The sequence below is a fragment of the Muntiacus reevesi genome, chromosome 3, assembly GCF_963930625.1.
Source record: "Muntiacus reevesi chromosome 3, mMunRee1.1, whole genome shotgun sequence".
NCBI lineage: Eukaryota > Metazoa > Chordata > Mammalia > Artiodactyla > Cervidae > Muntiacus > Muntiacus reevesi.
Genome location: NC_089251.1, coordinates 21793240 through 21800706, shown reverse-complemented (window position 1 = coordinate 21800706; position 7467 = coordinate 21793240). Strand labels below are relative to the sequence as shown.

Here is a 7467-nt window from a genome sequence, read left to right as displayed (position 1 = left end):
AATTCCTTAGCCCCTCCTATGGATCCTCTGTATAGACATGAGATCTGATAATAAAGAGAGTATAAATCCCTGGGGTTCCCATATCCCTTTATGGCCCATCCTCTTGAGGAAATGTACCCACAGAAGTCAAGTCCAGGAGATTCTGCTTTGTATTTTTACCAAAAGGCGCATGAACTATGAAACTAGTCGGAAGTGGGTCCCGCCACCATTTTCCAGGAAGATGACTTTGAAAAAGCAAGGGGAGGGGTGTGTGAGGGGGGTCCAGGATGGGGAACACATGTACATCCATGGCTGATTAATGTCAACGTGTGACAAAAACCACTACAATATTGCAAAGTAATTAGCATCCAATTAAAATACATAACAACAACAACAACACTTCAGGTTTTTTACCTATAAAATAGAGGTGATAATACCTTATGTCACTATCTTTGTTAGAATTAAAAGAAGCAATACTAAGCAAAAAGCTTAGTGTCAGGCTTGAGTACCGAAACTTAGTCAGGGAGGTTCAGGCCATATCGGTTCACTGTTCTACCTTGAATGACATCATCTGCTACCCCAAGACACTACCCTGTGCTTCTGATAAAACCGGATTACCAACCTGGCATTCTTAGACACTCATACCATTTATATGCCATCCGGATAACGGGTGCCTCTTCCCTCAAGCTCCGTGTTTTAGACCCTCCTTCTTTATATCCAATGTTGTGCTCTGTCTTCTTGACCAGGTATCCTGGCGCCAGCTGTGACGAAGGCCACTACCTAGATTTGCTAGCAGATTTGGGTTCTGTTCCATTGGATTACTTCATGTCAGGCGTACATTTGCTGTGTGTGTGTACAGTGCTCAGTTGCTCAGCCATATCTGACTCTTTGCAACCCCTTGGTGGGGAGCCCACCAGACTCTGTCCATGGGATTTCCCAGGCAAGAATAGCAGAATGGGTTGCCATTTCCTCCTCCAGGGGATCTTCCTGACCCAGGGATCGAACTTGTGTCTCCTGCATTGCTGGGCAGATTCTTTACCACTGAGCCACCTGGGGAGACAATTAAAAACTCTAGGTTCCAGGTCATACACTATAAACCTCATCATTGCAATCACCTGGAAGAAGCCAAAATGTGTCTGAGTGCATCCCTCTTGGGGCATATCCTGAGACAAGCCTTTGAGAGTAATTAGGTTTAACAGAAGATGACATTAGGACACACGGAGTGAGGCATACAAGATTTAAGAGGGAATTCACACCAAAGGAAATTGAGGTGGCAGTCTTCTACAACAGGAGTCCCCAACCCCTGGGATCTAATGGGTGATGGTGAGCTGGAGCTGATGTAACGATAATAGAAATAAAATACACAATATATGGAATGTGTTTGAATCATCCTGAAACCATCCCCAACTCTCTACCCTCTGATCCATGGAAAAATTGTCTTCCATGAACCTGGTCCCTGGCACCAAAAAGATGGGGGACTGCTGTTCTAGGGAATTCTATTAGACAGTAAAAATGCAATTCAGTTTTAATGCAGTTTTAAAGAATTTTAATGCAAAGATTCTATGTCCATCATTGCTTGAGAACTTCTTTCAGGGATAGTCACCTTCTGGATCATCCTGTTCACTCTGCTTTGGTGAAGAAAAAACTCCAGGTGTTCCCAATAAGCAGCCTTTACCAGGTCACAGTGAACACTGGGCATTGGGGGGGTCGGGTGTGGGGTGGCCCAGGGGACAATCAGTTACGCCAGCAGATACCAACTGCTACACTCAGGTATTAGTTTTTCTTTTCTGTCTCACAATGCACCCTTGGTTACTACTTACATTGTTCTAGAATCTCACAAGAACATTTAAAGATCCATCACGTGTGAATGACCCCAATGTTCTTTCAGGAACAACAACAACAACAACAAAAAACACTGATTACAGTCTCCTAATGGACTTACCTGATCCTGGCTCATCTCCTGCACTGGGCTCAGCTTGCAAGATTATGGAACAGAATATTGACTGTTTAACCATTAGGGAAGCACTTTAAGCTCAATAACTCCTGAGGAACTGCTCTAAAGTAAATAAGTTGATCGTGTAAATTGTCTCCATTTATAAAAACAATGGAAGTAAGGAAAAACAACATGGATGCCCTTCACCTTCCCCAAATATTTATCTTCTCTCTCCCTTTGATTTTTTTTTTTCCCACTACACTTAGGAATGAAACTTCCACACCGCAGCTTTTCCAAGCCACAGTCATCTTGTGCAATCGGTTAAGTGCCAGACTTTTTATAAAGTATATTACAACAACCTGATACTAGAGAAAGTGGTATCGTTATAAACAACACAGAAAATTTAAATGATTCCCTTTGATAGCTTACAGTGAACAATGTCCGGCTCGTGATCTCTGAAGAAGATTTAGCTTCAGGACCAGGGACCAGGCTTGATTACTCAACAGCTTTTGTGTGGCAGAGTTTTATTAAAGTGAAAAAGGGACAGAGAAAGCTTCTGACACAGACATCAGAAGGGGGGTGGAGAATGCCCCCCTCGCTAGTGTTAGCAAGGGAATTATATACTTTTTTTAGTTAGTTATTACAATAAATCAAAAAAATGTCTCAAGGTTGTAAAGATTTTACTAGACCCACTCCCATAATTTACATTTTAAGGTAAAAGGATTAGCCAGAAGGTTTTCAGGAAGGAGAAACTGCCCTCAAGCAGGATCAGTTCAGTTCAGTTCAGTCGCTCAGTCCTGTCCAATTCTTTGTGACCCCATGGACTGCAGCACACCAGGCCTCCCTGTCCATCACCAACTCCCGGAGTTTACCCAAACTCGTGTCCATTGATTAGTCGGTGATATCTTCCTCTGTCATCCCCTTCTCCTCCCGCCCTCAATCTTTCCCAGCATCAGGGTCTTTTCAAATGAGTCAGTTCTTCACATCAGGTGGCCAAAGTATTGGAGCTTCAGCTTCAGCAACAATCCTTCTAATGAATATTCCGGACTGATTTCCTTTAGGATGGACTGATTGGATCTCCTTGCAGTCCAAGGGACTCTCAAGAGTCTTCTCTAACACCACAGTTCATAAGCATCAATTCTTTGGCGCTCAGTTTTCTTTACAGTCCAACTCTCACATCCATACATGACTACTGGAAAAACCATAGCCTGGACTAGACAAACCTTTGTTGGCAAAGTAATGTCTCTGCTTTTTAATATGCTGTGTAGGTTGGTCAAATAGGATACATTATTGTTATATAATCCTTAGTACAGAGTTTAAACTGAGTTGTTTGTTGTGTAATCATCAGTTCTGGGCTTAATGAAAAAAAAAAAATGTTTTATGTGACTAAGACTAAGGAATGTAGAGAAAAAAAAAACAAAAAAGATGTTTGTCCTTTCCTCCTCCTTGAGAATTCCAGACCTCCATCTCTGCTTCAAAAACCCCAGACCCCTTTCTTTTCCTCCTTGGGGGCTCCAGATTTCTTATCAACCTGCCTAGGAATTGACCCTCTCACTTTTATGAAAAATAAGCAGTAAAACGCAGGACTCAAACACAACTTGTTCTCTCTTCTTTTAACTTTTAGATACCTGTCTGTCCTTTCTCCATCCTGCCTCCAGGGACAGGGTCCAGAAGTCCCTCTGCCCGGAGGCCGCTGACAGTTTCCCAGTGTTGCTGCTGCGGCCCCTTTGCGTCACACGGAGGCCCCGGGGTGAGCTCTGCACACCTTAACCCAGCTCCCCTTTGCTGGGGTCTCAGCCCTGCTCACTAAACAGCTTTCCTCTGCGCATGTGCGGTGGAGACGGTCCTTGCCTGGAGGAGCGGTAACTGACAAAGCATGGATCCGACAATGCTCGTATTCTTTCCCCAGCGAATACAGGGAGACCCGCCTGGACGCTTCAGAGGAGACTTGCAAAATCTCAGATCCTTTTTGTCATGTCATTTTCTAGGACACGACAATTAGAGCTGAACACTTCACCGGTTCATTGTGCCCGCTTAGTCCACGTTCTTCCCTCAGCGCTTCAGGTCCTGCTACAGAAGGTGGGGCTGGGAGGAAGACGGTTATTAGGAGACTGGTCAGGGCCCAGCATGTGTATCTTCTGGGGTGATGTCTCCTAAGGAGGGGTGGCCCGTAGCCAAATAGTCCTCACTGCTGTCAGGCCTTGGGGACTCACGCTGGCCCAGGCCTCCGAGGCGCATCAGAACCACGTTCATCCCAGCCCAGTGTGGGACCAAGGGGACTTACTGTGTGTCTAGCTTCTCGGTCTGTGCGCTCAGAGTAAGTGAGGCCTGAGCAGGGAAGCTGGGAGAAAACGGAAGGAGTCGTAGGAACTGCAAACTGGTGCGTTCTCTCCTGCCTGGCAGAGAAGCACACACGCTGTGTTCTCGTCTCTCCTGGTTGACCTAGCAGACCCAGACGTAACGCAGACTCACCGCCATAATGCAGCCATAATGTACCCACATAGGCTTTCTCAGGCGGAACTTATATGCTTACAAAGCAAAGGTGGCCCGTGGCCAAGCGGGTACATGGTGACATGCATGCGGAGTGCTATAAGTGAGCTCAGCCGTTACAAAATAATAATTTACAAAATGTGGGGCAAGGGAGAGGGTGTGGGGTTAGAGAGCCTGACCATGCCATCTTGGCTAATTTGCTTCTTTCCCTACAGTGTGGGGGTCCCCTGGTGGCTCAGCTGGTAAATAATCTGCCTGCAATGTGGGAAACCTGGGTTCGATTCCTGGGATAGGAAGATACCCCTGGAGAAGGGACTGGCTACCCAGTCCAGTGTTCTGTCCTGGAGACTTCCATGAACTGTATAGTCGTTGATGTCTCAGAGTCAGACTTGGCTGAGCAACTTTCACTTTCACTACAGTGTGGGTTTCACAACTTCTCCCCCAGCTTTCCACCTTCTTGTTCTTGCCAACTTAAGGAGGTTGCACCATTGCTTCTGGACCCAGATGGGCAGTCTGTGATGGGAAGGGTAGCATTTACTACAAAGGAGAAGCTACTGTGCTAGAAAAAGACCTCAGTAGATCTAGAACCAAAACACCACAGAGACTGTGTGTGCGTCAGTCGCTCAGTTGTGTCTGACTCAGTGACTCCATGAACGGTAGACTGCCAGCCTCCTCAGTCCATGGAATTCTCCAGACAAGAATACTGGAGTGGGTTGCCACATCCTCCCCCAGGGAATCTTCCCCACCAAGGGATCAAATTTGGGTCTTTTGTAGCTCCTGCATTATAGGCAGATTCTTTACACTCTGAACCACAAGGGATAGAAGCTGATGAATGGCAATGCCTAACCTCTGTGTGTCTCAGCTGACTTATCCTTTAAAATGGGTATTGCAATGCTCTTTACAGGATATTTTGAGGGATGTGCCCTGTACATTGTTTAGGACAGTGTTATCTAATAAAAATATAATAAAAGCCACAAAAAGAACTTTAAATTTTCTAGTTGCTGCATTAAAAAACAACTGAAAATAGTTTTAATAACATATTTTATTTAATCCACTGTATTTAAATATTATTTCAGTGTATAATTGTTAGAAACATCATTCTCCATTTCTTAGATCCATACATGAGACATGTTTATTGTGAATGATCTGGATTTAGCACATTCCATAATCTAAATGGCATCATCACACATAGATTGGAGATTGACTTTTCACCAAGTCAGCACATACAGCTGATATCCTTAAACTTTTGCCTTTGCCAGTGTGGTCAGTAACTCTTATCACCAAATGTGATCACAGTTCTCTCATTTTTATCTGGAGGCCTCCTAGTGAGATTCCTGACATCTTTTCCAGTTAAGATTTCACTGAAAAGTAAAAACAAAGCAAATATATCAATACAACAAGAGCAAAACATCTAGGAAGGACTGGCATTCATGAAGCAGATCTTGAGGAGCACAGCAGCATGGATTCAGATACAGGTGGGCACCGATAGAAAGATCTTTGGGCAAGCCATTATTGACAAGCTTTCCTGGTACCTCAGTGGTAAGGAATCCACCTGCCAATGCAGGAAACTCAGGTTCCATCCCTGATTTGGAGAGATCCCATATGTCATGGAGCAACTAAGCCTGTGCTCCATAACTGCTGACCCTGTGTTTTAGAGTCTGGGAGCCATAACTACTGAAGCCTGTGGATCCTAGAGCCCCTGCTTAGTAACAAAGAGGAGTTAGCACAAAGAGAAGCCTGTGGACTGCACCTAGACAGTAGCCCCTGCTCACTGCAACTAGAGAAAAAAACCCATGTAGCAATGAAGACCCAGCACAACCTAAATAAATATATAAGTAAAATTATAAAAAAAAAACAACACTTCTTGAGTGAGAAATATCTTCCAGTGTGCACTCAGAAGCACTCCAACAACACGAGCAACATTAATTCTGCCACATTTCAACAGATTTAACTGGATTATGCTAATGCAGTGTGTGGACACTGAAAAACATGTTAACTTCTTCAAAGTTTTTGTCCCAAATATGTAAATAATGATGACATATGGGGGGTGTCACATTAGGGATGTAATATAGAGAGCTTCCTGTATAGCTAGTGAAACCACTTTTCAGTTCTTTTCAACAAAAAAATTCCAGACTTTCTTCACCCCACAATTTCTTCCTTTTCTACAGTTCCATTAGAATTCTAAGTTCCACTTAGAATTTCATACACAGAAACCATTTTTAATTTTTAATGCAATATGTGCCATATTCCACGGAAACTAAGACATTAGTAAATTGTACTTTATCTCATGTATTCCTGCGAAAGGAAAACTCTGACAATTAAACTATGGCAGCATGCTTTCTTGTCACTTAGAAGTCTTATTTTATACTTATCAAAAGAGACTTTTAGGGAACTCCCTGGTGGTCCAGTGGTTAAGACTCTGAGCTCCTAATTCAGGGGGCCTGGGTTTGATTCCTGGTCAGGGAACTAGGCTTCCCTGGTGGTTCAGTGGTAAATAATTTGTCTGCCAATGCAGGAGATGAGGGTTCAGTTCCTAGGTCGGGAAGATTCCCTAAAGAAGGAGATGCCAACCCACTCCAGTATTCTTGCCTAGAAATCCCATGAAGAGAGGAACCTGGCAGACTACAGTCCACAGGGTCACAAGAGTTGGACCTGACTTAGTGACTAAGCAACAACAAGAAGGAGCTAGATCCTGCATGCTGCAACTAAGAGCACATATGAGGCAACAAAGATCTCGAGTGCCAAGAGCATGTACAACCAAACCAGTCTTTAAAAAACAAAAGACTTTTAGATTGATTTAGAGCTGAAAGTGATGACAAGATGAAGAACTATAGCCAAATTCATGATCACATAGATACTGATAGACATGACATGATGGCCACATCATGCTTGCAATTTGAAAACAGTGTTAATAAGATCATTATCTCAGATATTAAAACTGTGAATTCATATGCATATCAAAAATGATGAAATATGGAATCTTTTTTTTTACTTAGACTCTGAACTTCCTGAGAATATGGGTGTGCGTGTGTGCATGCTTAGTCGTATCCGACTCTCTGCAACCC

General features: G+C 43.6%; 1 non-coding gene across 1 annotated transcript; it reads left to right on the top strand.

The window, feature by feature from the left end:
• Positions 1 to 6795: 6795 nt before the first annotated feature.
• TRNAR-CCU (transfer RNA arginine (anticodon CCU)) lies at positions 6796 to 6868 on the top strand. The gene has a single exon. It is a non-coding gene; the product is annotated as a tRNA-Arg (tRNA).
• Positions 6869 to 7467: the final 599 nt, after the last annotated feature.